Source organism: Cyprinus carpio, chromosome A11 (assembly GCF_018340385.1).
Source record: "Cyprinus carpio isolate SPL01 chromosome A11, ASM1834038v1, whole genome shotgun sequence".
Classification (NCBI taxonomy): domain Eukaryota; kingdom Metazoa; phylum Chordata; class Actinopteri; order Cypriniformes; family Cyprinidae; genus Cyprinus; species Cyprinus carpio.
Genome location: NC_056582.1, coordinates 3,037,464 through 3,063,304, shown reverse-complemented (window position 1 = coordinate 3,063,304; position 25,841 = coordinate 3,037,464). Strand labels below are relative to the sequence as shown.

General features: G+C 37.8%; 1 pseudogene; it reads right to left on the bottom strand.

Annotated features, from left to right (window-relative positions):
- Nucleotides 1-2,248: 2,248 nt before the first annotated feature.
- LOC109090803 lies at nucleotides 2,249-24,377 on the bottom strand (annotated as a pseudogene).
- Between the last annotated feature and the right edge of the window lie 1,464 nt (nucleotides 24,378-25,841).

Here is a 25,841-nt window from a genome sequence, read left to right as displayed (position 1 = left end):
TTTGCTCTGACAATTCACAAAAGCATTAATATCCTTGACCTTCTTGAATTACACTTTGCCATTCATTGCTACATTTGTATTTATACATTTATCAACGCTGAACTGACATGGAAGAGTTAATGCATTTCTAGGGACTTTTATCATATTTCCAGAGACATGGCTATGTTTCCTTGGTAATTGCATTGTGAACATACAGTACACACCATACGGATATGCCGAAATTTAAACTGCAAATTTGTCTTGGTTCTGAAAACATAAGTATAGACTCTTAAAGAGATCTACTAAATCTAAAGAGTACCGCTGTTTACTGCTGCCGCTGCAGGCCATATTTACCCTGTCACATATCCGGATCAGTGCATTTACACTAAGCTGCTAGACTTTATGATCACTGCAGATTTATCCAGCGCACTCTGTGGTAATCATGCATGCATTCTGCTCTAAAATCATCACAAACGATCTCATTTTGTAGTCTAAGCACATCTAAATTTCGGCTGATCATTACATTGGTGGTACATACAGACATACTCCTCCACACTGTGAGAGGATATCAATAGAGATAAGACAAGGAATTCTGAGAGCAGTCAAAAACTCAGTTCATAATGTGCATCACTGACTACAGATAGAACAAAAATGTAACAAAAGATGAGGATAAATAAGCAATAAATAAAAAATGTGTAGCATGTACATGTGTTTGTTTATATTTGAAAATATTTTAAGATAACAACATTACAAAAAAGGTTGAAAAGTCTGAGATGTCCTCTTGATGTATTCAAATAAAATGGTTTGCAATGACACAAAAGTAGAAAGATGGATGAAGGCAGAAAATATATATATTTTTTTATATAGTTTTTTGAGAGTGTTGTATAAGAGTACACAAGCACGCAGCTTACAACCTTAAACCATATGGCTCTATCCCAAATATCTTACAGTGCTGCTTCCATATATGCAGCAATCAGAAGCTTATGAGTTGTTTCATAACACTGTTCTGTTTTGTGACGAGGTATAACGTTGTTATCAGTGGTGTGCACAGACCTCATACACATAGACTACAGGACTGATTTTGTTTGCTTTTTCTTTAATTATTCTTAATTATTTTCTTAATAATCAAAAACACCCTACTCTAGGATTTTTTCTCACCTATAAATAACTGTTAACATAGTACATATTACTACAGGTTTTGGTGTTTTATTTCACTAACTTCTGCTTCCACTCTGACCTAAATATATTCACATCAAAAAAAAAAAATATATATATATTTTACTGTATTCTGTCATTAATATTGGTACAGTGATGGCATCTGATGGTAACATCATTATACTGAATGATTGCCATATTCATATGGAATATGAATACATGGTGCTCCAACACACTACAAAGAATGCTATTATAGAGTTGAAAAATAGCTGATTAGTTAGGGTTAGGGTTAAAAAAAAAATCTTTGGTTGAATTAGACAACTGGTTGGTTGAATTTTACAAAGTGAACACTCTTATTTGATCACTCTTATGAAGCTTTGATTCTCCTCCTCCTTCTTCTTGAACATCCATTAAAGCAATACACAGTTAATTTTTGAAGCCACTCTGATCTGCTGGAGCTGTATAGTGGAACTCTTTTATCATACAGCTCCATAATTTTAATGCTTTTCTTCCGCTACCTACAAAGAAACTAATGTATTTCTAGTCAGTTATTACGAAACTGAGAGGAACAGCTTGTGCACACCACTGCTCATATTTGCTGAGATGCTCGGCTCAAATTTAACACTCTAAAGTTCTTTTATTTTGTCTAACATATCAGTGTGTTATTGCTTTTAATACCTAATCATGCAACTCTTCTAGATCCCAGAGTAAAATGTTACTTTTTGCTTAATGATATAGCATAGCTGAAGATAAAATATATGTAAATAGTGCATGCACATTCTGATCTATGAGACTTGTAGATCACCTTTGGTCCTTGATTTGCCCTGAGTGAAAAGTTTGATTTGTAATAATGTGATGTATTCTTTTTTCAATCTAAAAATTACATTTTACAATCTTCTAATGCCCAAAAGCCTAACACTGGTGCAAGTGTCAAATTCAGATGCAGATATGTATGGCTGTAGGGCTGTGAATTTGTAGTGTTTCGTAAAAAGACATGTCATCATAACACATAAAAACATACTGAAAGAAGAGTTGTTGAAAATATACAAAATGCAATATAACAGACATTGCAACATCAAGAGTACAAAGTTACATTATGCGGTAAATGTATGTCTTGAAAAGGTTTTAAGAGCACTGTCATTTATGTGGTTGTTTGCTTTTTTTTTTTTTTCACTGATCAGTTCTGATTATGCATCCATATACAGTCATGAAAAATGTTTCCCTTAAAGAACAAGGCTTTGGGATGCATTCTCAAATATTTGGCATCTCCAAATGAAGTACAAAATATGCTTACAACAAGTAACTTCCAGATATGGCATGATGGTTTTCAGATAGAGAAACACTGTTTGAAGTAACAGTGCTGGCATGTTCTTGAGGTTTTTCATTTTTACTGCTTTTGGATAGTTGAGGGAAACTAGATGTGCAAAGTTGTGCATGTTTTTGTCATATGAAGGTTATATTTTTGAGTCACTATGGAGAAAGTAAATGTTTTGTTTGACTGAATGAATCTGTAGCAACGGATCAGGTGTCTGATATAAAATGTTGGCCGCTGTTGTCTGTATCTATCAGACCCACATACATACTGTCCTCCAGCGGTCACTGTGCTCTTCCTGTCGCACTCTTTCTAGCTCCGCCCATGTCCACTTGTAGGAGTCCCCATTCCTCATCCTCACTGTCCCCTGCTTGGTCCCGTCCCTCCTCCGCACACTCATCATCCTCATCTTCTTCATCCTCCAGAGCAGATTCCTCATCCCTCTCACGTTTGATGGCCTGGATGGCGGGAGGCGGTAGGGAGGCAGAAGCAGTGTCTTTAGAATCAGAGTTCTCCTCAAAGATCTCAGGGTTCTCCAGCATCTCTCTGATCAGAGGAGGCATGGGGCCTGGGATCTCCATCTTTAGAGTGATGGCTCGCTCTGCTCCTGAACAAACACACAAAGATAATCATCTTCATGTTTTGTGGTTTTAATCTCCTTATTTAGGCCCATATTTTACATATTTATCACCGGTGTGTAGTAGAGGTGTTCTCAGGTCTTAAGATCTGTACCTGACCCAAATTGGCCCAAGTCACTTCTTGGACCCCACAAGCATAAAATAATAAACAAATAATGGAAAGTTGGCATATTTTAAAAGAACTTGGGTCTTTTGGGGTGCATTCGGCAAAATTACCTGAGATTTAAGGCTACTAATGTCAATCCTAACCCGTGCCTGAGGTATTCATCAGAATTTTGGACCTGAACCTGCTTGAGTTTTCGGTCGGACCTTGGATTTTCAGATCTAAGTGGATCCGTGAAGACTTCTAGTGTGTAATAGAGTTTGCATCTAGTAGAAGTCAGGTAGTACCACTAATCAACTAGTGGCGTGCACATGAAACATATCACAATGTAAAGTTCTAAGATTTTATCTCATTCTTCATATTGTGTACCATACAGACATAATTAATGCGTACCTTTAGTGCTGATGCCTCGGAGGTCAGTAACCTTCATCAACATTCGTGGGAACATGTGAGGTTTGTTGGGGCGTCGACGGCGAGCATAGATCTTTAATGCCTCTAGCAGAGGCTCCTGTAGCTGGTCCACCCGATGAGGTTCCTCCAGGTCCATGCGGTCTACTCATTCATCCAGACACAGAGAGGCATGACGTCAATTAGAGTTCAATCACAGAAAGGCATGACATCACAGAAAGGCATGACATGTCAATTAGAGTTCAATAACAGGAGAAGGAATAAACCAACCATGGAGTCAAAATGTTTATGAAATGAGCAGGACAACCAGAGCAGCTACTGCTGAAGATTAAAACAGCACTCAGAGATAAGATAAGCACACCATAGAACTTACTCACTCAAAAGATTTTCACTATAACAGCTATTTATTGTTAAGCCAAGTCATAATTTCCCCTTGTAACTGAGTATTTGATCTATAAGGAGTTGAAGGAGCTGAAGAAATAAAGTAAGTAACAAATGAGAGACAGCAGTACCTCCGCAGATGAGGCAGATGGCGCTAAGGAGCCCTGTCTCGGTGTCGTCCATCTCCAGAGGCAGGAGCTGCCCAGCGAAAGCAAACACCAGGTCTGTGAGTGGGCCAAAACCTGCATTGTGCATCTGCGTTCTGTTGAGGGTCAGTCCATCTGAGAAGGTCATAGTGTCCTGTTCTGGAGTGTAGCGAGTACAAATCCGCAACATCTGTAAAGTTGAATTTCACAATTAAGAAAAATAAAAAACTACCATGCACAGTCTCTTCTCAGAATCCCACATCATGTTAACTGAAACACAGACCAAAGCCAACAGTCACCATATTACAGTATGTCACTTCTAAAACATTCCAAGAACCAACAAACAATCTCAGACCAATGCCAGCAGACAGCAAAAGGGGTAACATACAGATCTGACAAAACCTTTCAAACGTGTCTGTTGTCGTTTGTCTGCATCTGTCCATGCAGCATGAATTAGCCTTAAAAGGATAGTTCACCTAAAAATGAAAATTCTGTCATCATTTACTCACCCTCCACTTGTTTCTTTCTTCTGCTGGACAAAAAAGAATATGTTTTGAAGAATGTTATGGAAGTCAATGGCTACCATCAACTGTAACCACATTCTTCAGAATTTAGCAGAAGAAAGAAACTCATACAGGTTTGGAACAAGTGTAGTGAGCGAAAGAGCGAGCAAATTATGACAATTATTATATATATATTTTTTTTTTTGTGTGATCAACTTTTTATTTTCTTATGTATTAACAAAAATGAAGACATAATTTTGATTATTTTGGTGAACTCTCCCTAAGATGTTGCATCTATTGTAGTAAAATTTAAAACTTAGAACCATGTGTTCTACCCTAGTCTCTCAATGTAAGAATGGATCTTATGTGCATTGCACCAAAAACATCAAATTGGACAACAAAACAAAGCAACTTTGTTGTTTATTCTAGGTTATTGATTATATGCATATCATTTTCATTGTATTTACCAGTATATCAAGGCAGGCAGATTTCAGTAAGGTGATCTGGTCTGCAATAGTGAGTGAAGTAAAACCTGGCAGACGTTTAGCAAACTCCACAATCTTTATAATGCACTTTGTGGAGAGCTCACTGAACTTATCCCACAGTCCAAGATCCAGCTGAACCCTATGATCCGCACTGGAATTCTGAAACAGAGAGTAAAACAGGAAGTAAAACAGGAAAAGGTTTTAGTATTACTGGTTACATTTCAGTTTTGACTAGCCAGATGAACATTTTGATTATTAGTAATTCACAATGCACATACTGTATCTGTAATGTAATTCTGACTTATAATAATTCACATGAAGATATCTACAACGCAATCTTGACAAATGAAAATCCCAGGCTCATATATCCATTATTCACAAGTATAATTTAGATTTTATTTCAAACTAGTGATCATTTATTTTATCTGTCCATTTGCAACTAAGTTTAGTTATTATAGCATACAGATATTACAACATCAGTAAAAAAAACAGTAATATTTTTGAAGGTTTTCATTACCTCTCTGGTGCTAAGATTATAAATTCATTTGGCACTGTAAGCACTCAAGAAGCATTTATTGTGTGTAACATGCGTAACTTATTGTATGTCATGGACTGTGCTGTGTGAGTTTTATGTTGTGTACTGGCCATGTCATTATTGTCCAAGATAAATTTCCCTGAAACGGGACAATAAAGTATTCATTCATTCATTGCAGTGACTGCCCATATTTCATTTTACAGACACACAGAGAGAGAGAGATATAGATAGAAAAAATTGGGACTAGTCACAGCATATAATAAAGTCCCGACAACATGTTGAATCGGGCAAACTGCCACCGACGTGAGCCTGACGAGAGCCGACGAGTGGAACACACCAAACAAACTAGTTAACCGTCAGCTTAGAGTGTCCCAGCCTTCAGGCATTCATACACATTTTATCCTAAAATCTTGATGCTGGACAAAAAGTGGATTTGCTGTCTCAAAGAAACGATTATTGATGTGGTTGAATAGATGTGTAATGTTATTGTGGTTTTTACACTGGTGGGAATCATTTGCATGATCTTGGTCCACACAGTCCTGCTCCTGCTAGTGATTACTTAGCTGACTGACAGAAGGAAGTATGTGTGAATATGAGTGTGTGAGAGCTCAGGACTCACAGTTGTGTATTTTCCGAGCTGACAGAGTGAAGGGAAGGTTTCCCTGTGTGCTTTGCTGACTTTATTAACAAGTTCTTCCAGTTCTCCACTCAGCTCATAGCTTTCTGGAAGAACCACCTCCTCTTTTATGTCCTTCTTTTTCTTATTCCTGTCATTACGGACCGCAAAAATAAAGACAATTACAAACAACACAAAATGAACCAACCATAAATGGAATACAACAACAACAACAACAAATCCTACTCATGCAGTAGAGTTTCTTTTGGGTTTTGTTCATGCCAGCTATGTCAGAACAAGATATTTTTTGAGGCAATCATATGCTTCTCACAAACTTGTGAATTAACTCTAAAATACAACTTGCATGTCTTTATTGGTTGTGTGGACTGAGAACAGTATAACTGGTGATAAGCCACTGCTTTGACTTTTACCTTCCTTAGACATGCCAACCTCAAAGCACTTCTGCAGCCGGCAGTACTGACAGCGGTTCCGTGTCACCTTGTTGATCTGGCAGTTTTTGTCTCTGTGGCAGGTGTACACCATGTTCTTCTGGATACTGCGACGGAAAAACCCCTGATACAGAGATAAGAGAGAGACAGAAACACAAAAATATAAACAGGAAATAAAGGGAAGTTTAAATTCATGATTCATGTTTGAACTCTAAAATAAAAGGCTCTGTGATTTCATGAAGCTTAAATCATGAAAATTACTCAAAATGTTTTATAATAGAGAACAAATTTTATTAACTTTGCAACAGAGCAATCCGTAGAGGGCACTAAAAAGTAGATGTTTAAATGAAAACAAAAGTCTTGATCTTCACAGTAACACTAGATGGCAGCACTCCCATAATTTCATTTGACTATTTCTATGCATGTGCTGTGATATGTGATTAAATGTAATAGACATGTCTTATGTCAAAATCTTCAGAGTAAGCTGAATTTGTCATAAATATTTTTTTCCCACAATGGGGTTGAAACATGATTAATATTATAGAGTGCATGCTCAGGTTTTGTTTTGTGTATGTGAGTACTGTGCACTGATAAAAGTGAAATAATGTCATGTTTTTAAAGTGCATTTTACATTGGCCTTTTTGAAGTTTGTCTAAAAACAAACAAATAACACTATTTATAGAATTATTTTTAATAAACTTATTTTTGTTTTAATCATAATGTCACTTGACTTGAGTATCGATGTGCAATAAATAACAAGGTCTTTTAAAGTTCTTTATTCATCATTAGTAAATTAAACATTAACTAACAAACACTGGCTGACAAAATGTTTTTTTTGTTTTCTTTGTTGGGTGTTTTTTTTTTCTTTTTTTTGTTAATTTAGGTTTTATTCATGGCAAAATTAAGGCAAATAAAAAAAAAGCCAAATAATTATGTTGACCTACTGTCACCCTCTTGTGAAGGGAGGCTCACGAAGACTAGGGTAATCCAAATAATATTTAATAGTAATTCAAGACAATGAAAATTCATACAAAACACAGGGTAACAAGCAGCATACACAACTAATAACTGTCCATAAACTGAACTGAAAGGGGAACTTATGTAGGGTGAGATAATGAGGGACAGACAGGTGAGGATGATAACTAATCAAACACAGGCGAACTGAATTAAAGCAAAAGGACAACAGAAACTAAATGAAAACAGAACAAAAGAAGTCCATGACTGTGACAGTACTTACTCTCTACAGCCAGGTGTGACTTTGCACCATAATAAAAACAAAGGAGGGACAGAGGGGACTAAGGAGGAGGACAAAGGAGCAGAGGTGGGATGGTAACTGGATGGCGAAGGGCAGGCAGGAAGATGGATGACAAAGGTGGTGATGACAGAGGGAGGAACCATTGCTGATCAGATAGAGGGAGGAGCAAGGATGGAGCCAGGAGGAGCCAGGGCGAATCAGACGGAGGGAGTAGCCAGGATGGAGGAATGGCTGATGACTCCAGGGATCCGACCAACAGTGGCGTAGAATGTGGGAGAGAAGCCCAGGGCGGAAACGCAGAGCTGATGAGCCAGGGCGACGAGGAGGATTCTGAGGGCCAAGGGGAGCAATTGGCTCAGACCGATCCGAAAGGCCGCGGTGGAGCTGGCGGGTCAGCGATTGACCAAGGCAGTGCGGGGACGAGGTAGCCCAGCAGAGCTGGTGGACTGATGGGCCATGGCGGAGAGGGAGCTAGGAGCCACGGTGGAGCTGTTGGGTTGACTGGCCAAGGCAGAGTCTGGGTCTCAGAGGCTGGAGGCGGAGATAAGAGATCCTCCAGCCACAATGCCGATGGAGACTGGCAGAACTGCGGTGAACCCACATCACAGATTGTGGGCTGAGGGTGAGCTGAGGAGGGGACAGAGGAGGTGATGGTGAGGACTGATGAATAGGTAGTGGGAGAGGGAGGCTGGGTCAGAGTTTTGAGCAGTCCGGGGGTTCAGGGATAGTGTGTGCTGCCCATACACACCAGATGACCACTCCCAACACTGGGAGTGCCTGAGATAGGGGAATGACCTCCATGGCCGAGACAAGACAAACAAATAGTTCAAGACAGACAGATACTGTAGTTTGGGCATGACCTCCATAGACGTGAAGGGGCAGACAGACTGTTCAGGGCAGATAGACAGTTTGAAAACAGCCTCCTTGGCCGTAACAGGACATACAGAAATTTCAGACGATGACGGAAGACTGGGTAGTTCTGAATAAAAGACAATTAAATCCCCTGAGTCCTTTGTTAGCTCACCCTCAGTGGTGGTGCAGTAGACAGGACTTTTCTCCACGCCCACACCCTCCACCGTTTCATCCACCGTCGAGTGCATTGTAGCCAGCTCTTGCAACTGATCAGATGATCGGTGAGGCTCTGGCTCCTGGGCAATCCTCAGCTCTGTCGTTCTTTCTTGCGATGGCACGTGGGTCACAGTGGGCTTTGGCTCTGTCTGCGGTGGGCTCTAGCAAATGCCCTGCGCAGCAGGGTGACAGTTGGCTGGGCTCTGGGTCCAAAGTGGGGCTGTTGGCATCCTCCGCATCCAATGGTGAAACTGGATCGATTGCTCACCAGCACCCACTCCACAAATGCGGCAAAGCTCCTTCGAGGACCTTCCCCGGACAAAGCGCATCATCTGGGTAGCTGGTTCTGTGGGAAATGGAAATCTGGTGTGGTCCTCCTGCTCCTTGGCGAGGAGTAAGTTGGGGTGATCCATAACAAAAAATAAAAGACTTTCAAAAACAAAAAACAAACGGGGAAAACACGCTTCTTAACTCCTGTTTGGCCGGTTATTTTGTCACGCTCTTGTGAAGGGAGGCGCACGAAGAGGAAGGTAATCCAAATAACATTTAATAATAATCCAAGATGATTAAGATTCATACAAAACACAGGGTACCACAGGCAGCATACACAACTAATTACTGGCTGCTAATTGAACTGAAAGGGGAACTTAAGTAGGATGAGATAACGAGCGACAGACAGGTGAGAATGATAACTAATCAAACACAGGTGAACTGGATTAACTAACCAAAGGACAACAACTAAATGAAAACAGAACAAAAGAAGTCCATTCCTGTGACACCTACATTAAGTAACATTTTGGCATGGTCCAAAGAAAATATGCTGATTAAGTATGGTGTACAGTATGATCTTATTATAATAAATAATATTTGTTTGTTTGTTTATGTCTGTCTGTCTGTCTGTCTGTCTTTGGGCAAAAAAAACAATAAAACAACAACAACAAAAAAACATACCTTGCAGCCCTCACAAGAGCTGACTCCATAATGGTAGCCAGAGTATTTGTATTGTGTATAGGTTTAGGGTTTATAGACACGAGGAGGAGGGGGTGGAGAAGGAGAACTGGGAACCATCTCCTCTGAGCTTGTGCTCTGGGTCTCCACCGCTGTGGAAATCAAAAAGAAAAAGAACAGATAATTAGTGGTGATTACTAAGGTAAGAATCTGGTTGTTTTTTCAAACCTTCTACACCAACAGACAAGTTATGCACTGGAAAACATCACCACTTTAATCTATTTATACTTTAAACAACAATGCCACTTCCACCCCCCTTTTCCCTGAATAATTGTTTAGAGTAAGCCTGTGCCTTGGAAAAGTTGTGAGATTAGGATACATTTTTCATTTTTAGTAGTGCTGCACCATTAAAGCCTGACTAAATTGGAATGGTTTGCCATTTTACAGAATATAAGAATGAAAGAGAGGAATACTGAATGGATGATGACTGAAGTTGTCAAATGCATTAGGAAGCATCTGCCCAGGGGTCTGAGCTCGAAGATAAATATTATGTGAGAACATTGAGGATTAGAGGTGTTGAAAGAGAAGAGAGATGGGAAAAATGACTACCAGGACAGATGGATGAATTGGTAATATGCTTTGACTGACACCTCAGCATGTGTTCAACTTGCTGTCACGCACTCAAATGGTACCACAGTCAGATTCCTAAACATTCTGGACACCAGCCATACAGACACAGACATATAATCTAAGACGGTTTGCCCATGTTAAACACCATCGTGTGAATTCAGTGTTATATATTTTGCATAAGTGCATGCTGTCATTCAGTTCAACTTTCACCTCTAGACACCCTCTTTCCCCTCATGCTCTTGTTTCCTGGACCCTAAATTCCTCATGCCTGGATGACTGGCTTTTTACTAGAGGTCCAGTCTCAAGATCACCCGTAAAGCCCATCTGTGGTCTGACCGAGGCCTGAGGCCTGCCTGACCAGCACTTTATTGGCAGTGAGTCACCTTGGCCAGCCATTCACACCAGCAGCAGCTGTCCCCTCACTCTCCACTTGTAAAAAATTAGAGAAAAACTGCTAAAACGGGGTCTTCAGAACTCCAGATTTTACGCCTCACAGAGGTATCCCTCCCCCCTCCACCTACTGAATGGAGCAGATCCCCTAAATGTGCCTCTCATTCTCTCTTTCTTCTCCTCCCTCTGTCCTCCACTCTCCCTCCATGGGCACCATTTAACAAGAGCAAAATGAGAGAAGGCATATATGAGAAATCTCATAAAGAATCGGGGGTGCTGGGGGAGGAGAGCTGGGAGAGACAGATGAAGAATGTGTGAGAGAGGGTGAGTTTCACTTTGACCTTGGCTTTGACAGCAGCTTTGGCTTCTCAAGACATGAACGTGAACCGAGAGTTACATAAATACTGCCAATGATCTAATCACAACCTCAGCTAAGATCAAATTTGCAATACTGATGATGTGACATTTAGCAAACTATGAAAGGATGCTTCGTTTCCAAACACCGCAGAAATCTGTGGTAGAGACAATCCAAAGTCACAACCCATTTATTTATTTATTTATTTATTTATTTATTTATGTGCTAACAGCAGATATTCAAACTTCAAAATATATGGACCTTAGTCTGGGAAGATGCTGAATATACTTTGACTGGAATTAAAACAAATCCGTGAGAGGAAAAAAACAGACCCAAATCATAAAACCAAAGCAGAACACATTTCTGTGTAAATTGTTTATAAACCTATTTTTGTATAAACTGATGCATCCAGTTAATATACCTTAATAAATATACAAACACTACACTACACAAACATTGATTAAAAAATAAATAAATAAATAAATCAACTGATCATTCTATCAATTGATCGATCTTAAGCTAAACAGCATATTGGAATGATTTCTGAAGGATCGTGTGACACTGAATACTGGAGTAATGATGAAAATTCAGCTTTTCATTACAGGAATAAATTACATGTTACAATATATTCAAATAGAAAACAGTCATTTCAAATTGTACAACATATTATATGGCCTACTTACTGACTTATTGAATTGTTGTAGTCTATTGTGTAACATATTTTCTTATAATTAAAGTGGGTGTTTACACAGGACATTCTTGTGTTCACATACAGAATGGAACAGAATGCAGGGTCACGAGACACATTTTTACAAGTTGAACTAATTTTAACTTTAACAGCATCTTTAAAAAGCAATAATCATGGCACACTGGGCTGAAAATGACATCTGCCTGGTGCATGTGTATATAGATTAACCAAAAAATTTAAAAAAAAGAAGAAGAAGAAAGAAAGCATAGTCCTTGTAACATTATGTTAGGCTCAAGCTTATAGGTTATAGGGTCAAGCACTGGTATTGTGTTTTGTGTGTGTGTGTGCGGTTCTGTCATGCATATCAACACTTCTAGGTCTCTGGAATGCTGATAGACAGAGTTCTTACATGTAATGTTCTGTGAAACACAATGCAGAGGGTGATGGGCGAGTGAGTGGATGAGAAAGCAACCTGATCACTGTGTTTATGTAGTAACTTAGGCTGAATTGGCTTTATGTGTTTATATGGCAGCAATGCTTGAGTGACATAGACCGGCTCTGAAAACATCCAGCTCCTTTTGTGCTGAAGGAGTGGAAACCTGGCGCCACCAGAGAAATGACTGACAGACATAAAGGGGAGAAAGATGGAATGCTTTTCTGTTCCTATTCCATTTTCTTTCTTTGTTATATTTGACATGCTAGCTTTGACTTGTGGAGGATACGGTCGTAAAGTAAAGCAGGTGGAGTATTCAGAAGAAACAGTTAAATTAATGAAATCATTACTGTCTCACTTGACACTTGATTCCACACTAACTTCTGCTTAATTATTGTTTTGTGAATGGGATTGAATTATATTTATTAAATTTAGACTTGCTTCAATTAAAAAACACTGAATTACACAGAAAGAAACTGATTTACAGAAGGTGTATGCTCTCAGGCCATATTTCCGCAGATTACTGTATGTCCACACTGTTTAGATAATAAGCACAATGTAAGGTGATGCAGGTTTTATCAGTTAAGGATTTGAGGTCGTCAGCTTGACAAGCCAGGTTTTCTCTGCTGGCTCAGATTGTGTTGGGAGGGACATGGACTCGCTGACGGAAATACTGATTTAATTCATATCTTTCAGCAACCTCAGCAACACCAACAAGTGACCACAGTCTCTCTGACATCATTAGAAAGAAGCAAGTTTTCAATTTACAGAGAAACATCACATAATGCAACATGTTTCCTGATCATGACTATCAAGTGCCTGATGTTGTATTATTATTTAGTTAATTAGATATAGATTTAGACATGACTACATTTTAGTATATTTGTACAAGTTTTCAACAATTCCAGTCAGTACAAATACTTGTACTGATCTTTAACATTGTACATAAGCAATGTTACGTTTTCAATACATTTTCAATACATTAATACTGTATGTGTACATTTTACATACAAGTATAAATGGCCTAGTTTTTCCAGTAGGCAAGTACAGGTCATAGAGTTTAAAAATGATAACGTGCCAAGCCACAATTCATGTCGTGGTTGCACTTTATTTTACATTACATGCACTTAACGGTGTACTTACCCAAGAAAGTAAGCTAATGAGTAATATAAGGTAACTACATGGGTTAAGATTAGGTTCGGGGTTAGTACCTTATTACTTCCCACTTATTGTATGATAAGAACTATAAAATAAGGTGATACCCATGTCATAATGAATGTACTAGAAAAAAAAAAAAAAAAAGATGTTTTAGAGTATATGACGACGATGTGATTGATGAATCAGTTAATGAATAAAAAAAATATATATATGTAAATGGAACAAATACTGAGATCACTGTCAAAATCACTCATACATGTGTTATGTATGGCCAATATATTTTGGATCTAATCACACACACACACACACACACACACACACACACACACACACACACACACACATGCTCGAGGTTTGCATACTGATAGAAGAGAGATGAATGCTTCTTTCATTTCTTCTGCGTGGTTGTATGTGTGGATCAGTCAGTATTTAGACCATATCATAGTACTGAGACTGCTCTAATTATAGTTACAAATGACCTGCTGTTATCATCTGATCGTGGTTGTATCTCTCTATTAGTGCTATTGGATCTTAGTGCTGCGTTCGACACTATTGACCACAACATTCTTTTGAATAGACTAGAAAACTTTGTTGGCATTAATGAAAGTGCATTAGCATGGTTCAAATCGTATTTATATGACCGCCATCAATTCGTAGCAGTGAATGAAGAGGTATCATATCGATCACAAATGCAGTATGGAGTACCTCAAGGTTCAGTACTAGGGCCATTACTCTTCACACTTTACATGTTACCCTTGGGAAATATCATCAGGAAACACGGTGTTAGCTTTCACTGTTATGCTGATGATACTCAGCTCTATATTTCTTTGCGGCCCAGCGAAACATACCAATTTGAAAAACTAATGGAATGCATTGTTGATATAAAAAAACTGGATGACGAGTAATTTCTTACTGCTAAATTCTGAAAAAAAAAAAAACAGAGGTGTTAATTATAGGACCTAAAAACTCGGCATGCAATAACCTAGAACGCTGTCTAAGACTTGATGGCTGCTCTGTCAATTCTTCATCATCAGTTAGGAACCTAGATGTGCTATTTGATAGCAATCTTTCCTTAGAAAGCCACGTTTCTAGCATTTGTAAAAATGCATTTTTCCATCTAAAAAATATATCTAAATTACGACCTATGCTCTCAATGTCAAATTCAGAAATGTTAATCCATGCGTTTATGACCTCAAGGTTAGATTACTGTAATGCTCTATTGGGTGTTTGTTCTGCACACTTAATAAACAAACTCCAGATAGTCCAAAATGCAGCAGCTAGAGTTCTTACTAGAACCAGGAAGTATGACCATATTAGCCCGGTTCTGTCAACACTGCACTGGCTCCCTATTAAACATTGCATAGATTTTAAAATCTTGCTTATTACTTATAAAGCCCTGAATGGTTAGCACCTCAGTATTTGAACAAGCTCTTGTTACTTTATAGTCCTCCACGTCCGCTGCGTTCTCAAAACTCTGGCAATTTGATAATACCTAGAATATCAAAATCAGCTGCGGGCGGCAGATCCTTTTCCTATTTAGCGCCTAAACTCTGGAATAACCTACATAACATTGTTCGGGAGGCAGACACACTCTTGCAGTTTAAATCTAGATTAAAGACCCATCTCTTTAACTTGGCTTACACATAACACACTAACACATTTCTAATATTCAAATTTGTTAAAGGATTTTTAGGCTGCATTAATTAGGTCAACCAGAACCGCGAACACTTCCCATAACACTTCCCCCTGACTGAGCCTGGTTTCTCCCAAGGTTTTTCCCCCATTCTTGATTGCACAAATACTATTTAAACTGAACTGAGCTGGATGATGACATCACTGAATTCAATGATGAACTACCTTAACCTGAAAAATTTGTGTTTACTATTGTCATTTTACATTATTGACACACTATTTTTCTAATTAATGCTGTACAGTTGCTTTGACACAATCTGTATTGTTAAAAGCACTATATAAATAAAGGTCACTTGACTTGACTTGACTTGACTTGGATGGATTGAACTGCATGATTGAGTCACAACTCAAAGGTGTTCATAAAGCTTAATTTGTTTATTACTCCAATTTTGATCAAAGGCCAATTATTCAACAGCAGTCATCAAACTTTAGTCCACAAACAGAGTTAACACAAAGCTTTTTATATTGAAAAAAAAAAAACCCTTAGTAATACAGCGGTATTTGTTTTAACTCATTTTATTTATTTTTTTTTGGTCAAATGCTGACACAATCAATCTTACGGGCTTTTTGCGTGTTGTTATAATTTGTAACATATTATCAACATTCGACTTGAAGTGTTACTGAGAAATTTAACAAGTTGGGTCAATTCAGATTTGCCTCCAAAACCTTATGCTTGGACTCAGATGTTTGATATATGCTGTAATTACCGAAATTTCTGAACATTTGGCCTGATGGATCGAGGCATTAAAACGTCATTTGATTTGCTTATTGTACTTTTGCATAACTTGAACACATGAAATTATGCTCTGGTAAACTAATCATGGAGTGCTCTGATCTCTCATTGTGTGTAAAGACGGGTTGGAGCAGAACAATAATAAGGGCACTGAAAGTATTTATTTTTTTAATAATTCAATATTTAAAGTACAAAGAAGGTATAATGAATAATATTTTGTCTATATACTCAGAAACTATGTTTCTCACCACAGGCTGAGAGATGTAGTTCTACATAAGTTTGTGATGCGGTTTACAAATGTTCACTGGAAAGATGGATTGTGTGATCATAGCTGGCTAACAATGTTTTTAATAAATGCACCCCAGGTTTATAATGACATGGGGGTGAGTAAATGATCTCAAAAGGTTTATTTTTTGTGAACTAATCCTTAAATAACCAATTACTATTGTTTTTATATGTCACATATTTTCAGGACTGTAATATAATAGTTTAGTAGTTTATCAGTTTATCAGAACATATTTGAAACAGTACTCTCATCTTTCTTCTCTATCTGCAGCCTTGAGAAGGATTCTATCTTTGACTCAGGGAGTTCTGTAGGATGCTGGAGTCTATCCCAGCATAGCTGACTGCAGACAGGGAAACTGCCTTGATGAATGGATTATCACAGGGCTAACACACACACACAGACATACACGCATTCACATCTACAATCACACCTACAGACAATTTAATGTTTCCAATTTACCTATCCAGCATGTCCTTGTATTGTGTACAGACTTTTCCCTGCCCTGGAATTTCACCATATTGAAAATAATGCTCCCAAATATTTCAGCTTTGAAAACACATAATGCTCAAGCCTGTGGACTAAACCGATTCTTGTTTTTTTTACATTCACAAGAGACACACACAACAAAAGCCACAGTCTTTTGCTAGACTAAAAGCTCATTTAATCCTCTAACAAGCTGTGCTCATGCCAAACCAGCACCTGTGTGAAACTACATACACTACCCTTTGACTGCTGTGACCCGTTCTGCTGTCTGCTTATGACCAGACTGTGAGCATGAATACAGCTGGATAATAATACTGTACACAGAAATTGAGGTAAAAAATGAGAAAGGGGTTGAAAGAAAAGAATACAGTAGGTCAGACTTAAACCGACACACATACATTTAAATCAATTTTTTAACCAATATATAGTCATTATTGAGCATTATTCATTTGCTGACAAATGTGTTTGACTTATATAATGTTAGGTCCAGACTGAAGAAAGCCTTATCCTTTTATCACTCTGTAGCTGTTATGTATTAAAAAGAAGTAATTTTGCAAGACATTTCCAGAAACATTTTCAGATCTTCAATTAGATTTTTTTTTTTTTTTTTTTTTTTATTGAGGCACCTGGACTTGGTGGAGCAGTGCAGTGATTCTTTTCTTATGGATTACCATATAAATTAAAGGGTCAATCCATCTCAAGTGGTCCAATGGTCACTTAACCATTTTTTATTTTCCTTTTTTAATGATTACATTAAAGTATTGGTATTTTTCTTCTTTTTTCCCCATTTTTGTGTCATGGCGCACAACAAATTTTGGGTTCAGACTGTCCTCCAACAAAAAATGACCCTATAGGTTGTTTGTGCAAGCACCTTTTCCACCTTATTTTCACGTAAGCGCGGGCGCCGCCATTTTCGAACTATAACGTGTCAGATTTCCAGTAAAGCACTTCCGCTAATAGTATTTGTATTGTGATTCAGTAGTTTCGTGGTCACTGTGTAGATTTTACAGGCTAGTTTACTTTTAATATGGACCACAGAAAGACTGGTGTACTTTGTGTAGTTAGGGGGTGTCATAATAGCTGGTTCAAGAGTAAAAAAAATACCTGCAAGACATTTGTTTTGACCATAATCCACGCACCAGAGCTGAATGGGGGCACCTTATGATTTGCACGCCCCTCCGAAGGGAGAACAAGCCCGCCGGCTTTGGTTAAACCTAACAGCCATGGCCTGACAGACCACACTTATGCCTTAGGGGATAAAATAATGTTACACAAGGCAATACAGTTCCACAGTGAAGATCCCTTAGCCCTTGCCATTCTCAAGAATGACACTAGCTCTTTATTGTACACTGTTAAATTCTACACTTCCAATTTTAAGATGCACATAATGGATCAAATTCTGATGACCATGTTGAAGCTGAAGTTGAATTTACTTCAAGGAGATCTTGCTGAATGCTTTGAGGAGGAGCACATGAGTCTACATTCCATGTCATTTTATATGAAATCTAGAATGCTGTAGTAATTTTGTATACATTGTGCAGGTGTTTGGAATTATTCAGTGTGACCATTAAATATACTGTTTTTACACAAATATATATTTTTAAATATCTTATATTACTTCTTTCTCCTTATATATGCACACACACAAACACACAATTAAACTGTCAAGGTGCAGTTTATTTAGATTCCCCCCCCACTGAAAATGATACAGTTTAGCAATGCTAGTTAAATAATGGTCAATTTGTAATTTTTTTCAAAATTCATGGAACAAAGGGAAAACATTCTGAATAGTACTGTAAAACGATTAATTGCATCCTAAATAAAAAGTTATATAAATAAATAAATATATAAAAAGTGCATGCATATATTTTAGTTAAAACTTTTATTTTAGATGCAATTCTGCATTCCCTTATTCTGTACTATATAGTAATCAGTTTACGGATAAGGACAAAAAAAAAAAAAAATCATTACTTCTTTAAAAACAATAAGTGATTTCACAGATGAAAGAGAAAAAGGAGACATTAATAATTTACCAGTTACCTTAATCCTCAATGCAATCACATAAGACGTTTCACGTCTGCTTTTAAAAACATGAATTCGCTTTCTATTTTATGTACAAGCACTCAGACGACTTTTCCGCTGTACAGGTAACATTACTGATATATGCCTCAGTGCTTTTATAATTCCGCATCGAAGACCCGTCTAGGTGGATTAAGACCTATATTTACGTTTTAAAGTTTAGTGCCCTCTAGCGGGCATAAAAATAACGACAGTGTCATGTTACGTCTGTCGTCATGAAATGACGTATGACTGTCATTACCAACCAAAATGCCTGCTTATTTAAATGCAATTTGTGGACTTTTTACATGGTCCAACCTGATTTCACGGCAATTTGTACATATTTTACTAATTGGCTAATTCATATGAATTTGTGCAAATGACCACACCTAACCCCGCCCCTAAACCTACCCTCACAGAAATTATGCAAAATTGTGATTTACAGTGCATATACATTTTATGAGCATGTGTGTTCTCTGTGATCGAACCCATGATCACATGATTGCATATTGTCATAACACGGTGCTCTACCATCTGAGCTATATGACACCTGAATTATGATGCAGATAAAAGAGTACAAAGCATTTATATGAAAGGGTTCTGTTGCCAATAGGGGCGCAATTGTAGTATATGCTCTAATGGGTTGTATTTTAGGGATTTTGACAAACGACCTATGTGGGCGTATTGGTTAGAGGGCATGTTGTTCGGGTTAAATGGATATTTAAATTTGCAATACCAATATATAGAGGTAATTCCTAGGTTATACATGCAGTAAAATCAGACATGAAATTTTGGTCTTTTTGACAAAATGTAATGAATGAATAAGGATTGGCTATATCAGTGGAAGTGAACCATGGTTTTGGCTTACTGAAAAGTATCAGTTTATGAAACATCAAGGAACAACTAAGCATAAACCTAAACTAACATCTCCCCCAGATCCTCTGTGCACATGGACCAACACATGTCCTGATGGGCTGGAAGCAGACTGGAAAAACAGGAGCTGTCTTTCTTAGAAGACAGTTGTTAAACTTGGATTGCCCCTTTCATTCAACAGCATGCATACAAAGCTTTCTTCTTTATAGTACCTCATAAACTGACCCTTTTTATTTTGCCTTTTCAGGGTGAAGCTGAGTCAACATTTGGCCACCTCCTCCTCAGCCTCAGTGAACATTGTAACACCAAACTGAACTAAAAGGCTAAAAAACAAACAAACAAACAAAAAAACGTATTCCTGATAAACAACCGAATGTCTATCATCCCGTTCCTGACAAGAACTTAATCGCAGAACCCATCACATCCTGACAAGAATCTGGCGAAATAATGATCCCATCCTGGTAAGAACCCAGTGTGGAAAGCTGCAAACATGAACTTCAGCCTGCCAAAACATCACAGTTTGTTAAAAATATACTGCATTTTGGTCAAAAAGTATGACGAAGAATCTCTATCTACATTTTAGTTCAACGGTGTTAGCAAATCCTAATTTGTTGAAGTAAACCACTTTGCATTTAGTAACAAAGATGAGCTCAACTTGACCTTGTGAGGTCTTGCTGAGGTGAAAGGTCTACAAAACGTCCAGCCATAACCAACAATCAAAAGAGGAAACTAAACTTGAATCAACTGAAGTACAAAGACACCGGATCTAACACTTAAAATTGGAGTCAGCACTAAGATTCTAAGGCTAATGAACTAGCTAAAGCTAACAAGTTCAAGTTTAGCTGGTGGGGTACGACTCTGAGACCTCAGCTGTTGCATCTGAGGGCAGTTCAAAAGGGATGAGAAAAAGAGATCAGACCATTGTCAATGGATTCATTGTGGGGTAGGCCTTGTTGTAGGGTGTAATGTTCTTTCAACCAGCCTGGCTATAAAATGGCATTACAACATGGGGCACATTCCAGCACGGGCATATGAAATCTGCTCAGCCGCACATAGAATAGGGCACAGAGACACATTTGCATGGGCTTTCTCCCATGATTCATTTTTCTCAATATGGATCTTATTTTCAGCATTTGCCTTTCTTGTTCGCTGAGTGTGGTTTAAACCAAGCGGCCACCTCCCACTCTCTCTCATGAAGCCAACAAGGAAGTGACTTAAACTGTAATTCATCAACTGGCTGCAATGTTAAAATGCCCAACTTTACAACAGAAAAAAAAAACATGTTTCCAGCCTGTTTCAAAAAATTATTTTGGTCTATATAGCAAATTTTGCCCTTCATGACAACTGTGAAGGGGTGAATTATTTTATAACTCATCTGTTTAAATTATATTAAGCCTTAAAGTTCTGCATAATTAAGGGCGTGGCCACTTGAGTGACAGGTGGATTGCCGATGCTGACATGGCTGTCGAGCTAGGTGGGCGTGGCTTCAGAAATCAGCTCCCGCCTTTTTGCCCATTTTCGATTATTCGGGAGTGACGCGTGGCGACGCGCTGCCAAGATGGCGATGCCGCCTGTGCCCATTTTGCGCTTCAAAAACTTAAAAAACTTTTTGCGCTTTTTATACAGTCTATGGTTTAAACATAATGATAAACATTGCAATTGAATTACTGTATGTAGCAGAATTCGAATGATTTGATAAAGAATCATTCGAAATCATTCGAAAAATGGAGAAAATGGGGAGGGTAGTTCATATTTTTCAAGTACCAAAGAATATGTCAGGATAAACCAGCAGAAGACTAAAGAACTCTGTTAACAAGTCGGAAGATCTTGTGGGATTTGAACTGGTGGCATTTGAATTCTCTTAAAAAAATGGATTCACTGTGCCATTTCACTTCATTTATTTAATATCCTATGTTTAGCATCTTATGAATGTGCTAAATAACTTGGATCCCAATATGTGAGATTTAAATTTCATTATAAATACACAAAGCATTTCCATATTGCAAGTAGATTTTCCTGTGATCATAAGGAGGTTAAAGTGAAAGGGGTCATATGATGTCGCTAAAAAGAACTTTATTTTGTGTAATAATTTTGGTGTAACTGTAAAATTCAAAAAACACATTATTTTCCACATATTGTAGATTATTGTTGCTCCTCCTCCTTTCTGAATGTGTCGATTTTTATACCTCAAGCGTGTGACGGAAAAATTACGCCCCTTACCAGACTGTGATGCCGTGTGCTGGTGCAACAAGACAAAACCAATAAAACCCATTACAAACGGGGCATTTGTTGCATCCATTGGGGACATAATTACTAATTATAATGACTTATACTGTTTTTACGGGTTGCATATCACGCCGTGTAAACATAAAACCATTTCCGTATTTGTGATCTGAGAAAGGACAAACAACAAGCACAACTCTAATCGGCTCAAAACTCATGTTTGAATAATCAGTGGGAAATTCTTTAAATATGAAAACATACTTACAGGCTGTGAGTCAGAAGCACCAGACTGTCCTTGCAAAGTTGATACTGTCCCACTTTATAGAAACAGCCTTTGTGCACATACGGCATAGGCTACTCTCCCAGGAAACAGTCCTCCATAAAATACGGTGCACACACTCAAATATTTGGGTTGAACTGTTCTGGAACAGTGTTATAAATACAACTTAACCACTTATTTCTATTTGTGTCCTCTTTTGGAAGGCCAAACAAAGTAGTTTTGCTTTCACAATGAAACACAGCTTCTCCACAAATTGGCGGCAGCGGCAGCAACAATACTACAACAGAATCAAAGTTACACCTTATTTCTTTGTGTGAACATTTGGGTGGTGTTATGCAAATCGTCCCACATCGTGACGTAGACATGTGGGGGCGTGTTTAAACAAGGCTTTTAAATTTTTTTTTTTTTTTTAAAGAATATCTTTTTGGGTTTGAGACTTTAGTTTTTGCAACTTTAGGGATCTTATCTATGATCAAACATCTTGTAAGACTCCAAAGAGAAAGGGAAACTTGAAATTGCATCATATGACCCCTTTAAGAAGAAACCCCCCTAATCATCCCTTCTCTTCTGGCCTCTGTATGTCCCCATGGGCTCCCTAATCCTTTAATTGAGTTCACTGTATTCTTAATTGAATAATTAAGGACATTCATTAGGGTCAAACTGGAGTGACACAAGAGACTCCAAGCAGACTCATTCACACACAAGAGATATTTAAATGTTTACCATAGATTACTGAAAATAGAGTGTGTGCATTTTTTTATATTTGTACATTTTACTACCAAAATGTTTATAAATTTAAGATTTTCTTAAATATTCTTGACAATAATAGAGTATTTTAGTATAGTAGTATACTATATTAGTATTAAGTATTATAATAGTATAACCACATATTTCAGTGTACAGTAAAGACTACAGTTTGCTTGAACACAATGTTGATTAAGCAAATATATATATATATATATATATATATATATATACACCATTAAAAAAAGTTGGCAGAAGTTTTACAACGTTTACAACATTTTTGCAACATATGCACAGCTGCAAACGTGTAGTGTAGGCTTATAAAATATGCAAAAGTATCTATCAGCATAAGTAAATTTGTTCTGTGATCTAAGCAAATTTTCTGGCAGCTAGCCATTAGGAAGTTAACAAAAGTACCATTTAAGTCAGTTAGCACATGACATGATGTTGAGCACATACTACAGTCACTTAGATTCCTTGAATACTTTAATAAATGCTAAGAGTTAAAAGGACATGCAGTATCAATGTGGCTGATAAGATGCTGGAGTAAGTATAGTGTAGATACAGAAGCACATCACACTTACACTGCAGTCTAGTGTTGTTGCTCCATGAGAAAGGTTCTAGCCCAGGGAAGAAGGAGCTTGCTTTCCTGAGCATGCATGAACTCTGAGCAGATACGTCAAAGAGGGGTCTTGCCCTTACCCCGAGAGCCTCCACACAGTCAAACATGATGTCCAGCCTTTGCCAAAAACTCAAACTCTGTTCCAGATGTTCTGTACTGTGTCTCAAGCAGCACTGTAGACAATGACCAACAACAACAACAGTGTAGAGTCTGGAGTTTTCCAGTCAATCCGGCACTCCTGCCAAAGCAATCAATCACAACAGAAGGTCTCAAGGACTCCTGTTTCAAGTGTAGCTGTTGCTGTAACCAAGTCTTAGTATTTCAAACTTTTCTGTAGCAGTTATTCGTTGAGTCAAACAGCTCCTGTGCAGCTCTATGCTGACCATCACCCTATGCCTCTTTTTCTCCGGTGTCTGCTGAATTGTCAAGCTTTGTCAAACTCAGCCCGACTGCCAAGACTAGTGTCTAGTGTCAGCTAACGTACTGTGACTCGACAACCTGTGCTGCTTCCCTCGCCACAGCTAGCTCAGCCCACAACAGAAGGAAAGAGGGAAAGGAATTACAAAGTGAGGGAAGAGAGAGGGAGGGAATGAGGCGGGGCTTTTGTGGTTGGCTGAAAGATGAAAACTTTCCCTTCCATTTTCTGCTAGAGCAATCCTGTCAGCCTGCATCATATTTCATACCTTTGCAAATGAAAACAAACAACATGACCTCCTCTCACTCCCTCTATCAATCTTCTTCTGCTCTTCGTATGAAATAAATCACCTTCTTTTTCTCTAGAGGCATCATGTAGTAACCCTCTTTCATACTAAAGTGTTGATATTCACAGAGAGGTATAAGCTGGGCTGTGCAACCATCAGAATCGAAGAATGACTTTTAAGTTCCAATTCCATTAATGAATTCTAGCTGGAATATATGCTATAATAACTATCATTTAATAAGCTTATTATTATTATTATTATTATTATTATATAAGGTTTTAAAAGTTCTATGAGTTATAGACCTTAAGTACATAGAGCAACTTTAAAATTACTTATATACCAAATTCTATTAATTTTACCCAAAACTATTTTTAAATAAAAATTAAAAATATAAATTTAAAATAAAAGACAATTGTGATGTCTAGATTAGATAAATATGAAAGACCCATCTCTTTAACCTGGCATAAACATAATACACATACCACATTTCTATAATTCAAATCCATTAAAGGATTGTTAGGCTGCATTAATTAGGTCAGCCGGAACCGGGAACACATCCCATAACACCCGATGTACTGCATTATCAGAAGAATGGCACCAATGCTAATATTAGTCTCTTTCATTTTTATTCCGAGGTCACCGTAGCCACTCAGATCCAGTCCAAATACAGACCATCAGCACCTAGAGACAACCTCTACAGCCCTGAATGTCAGTGGAGACCATGTCAACTAGATGACCATCAGCACAAGACCATGTGCTGTGCCTGTGTTGCAGGCTGGATATTAACCACGTCATGCTGGTTTCGTCTGGCCAGAAGAGAACTGGCCTCCCGACTGAGCCTAGTGTCTCCCAAGGTTTTTTCTGCATTTCTGTCACCGATGGAGTTTTGGTTCCTTGCCACTGTCGCCTTTAGCTTGCTTAGTTGGGGATGCTTGACTGATTGCACAGATGCTATTAGAAGAGAGCCGAACTAGATGATAACATCACTGAATCATCAATGAACTGACTTTAGCTGGAAAATTGACTGTTTTGTTATTTTCCTCCTGCATTATTGACAAACTATTTTCCTGTTTGACACTGTAAAGCTGCTTTGACACAATCTATACTGTACTGTATAAAAAGCTATATAAATAAAGGTGACGATGCAAAATGGAGAAGAAATATGTGTGGAATGTAAGTATATTTGTGACATTAAATAATTATGAAATTCATGTTAAATCATGTTAAAAACATTTTGTACTTAAAGTATTCTTCTGTTCAATTAAAAAAAGAAACATGGAATATAAAAATAAATAAATAAATGCAGTAACATTATTTTTTCTTTTCTTTTTTAAATGCCTTTTTTTCTAATTCCGTGCACTTTATGCTGCAGTGCATATGAGGCTCACAATATTTACAAATCACACTCCTACCTCTTTTAACATTCACTTGCTCTCCTTTTACAATAAAAGTATATTAGTTAAAGTGGCAATAAAAGGACAAAAATGAAACAAAAAAAGTAAAGTTTCCAT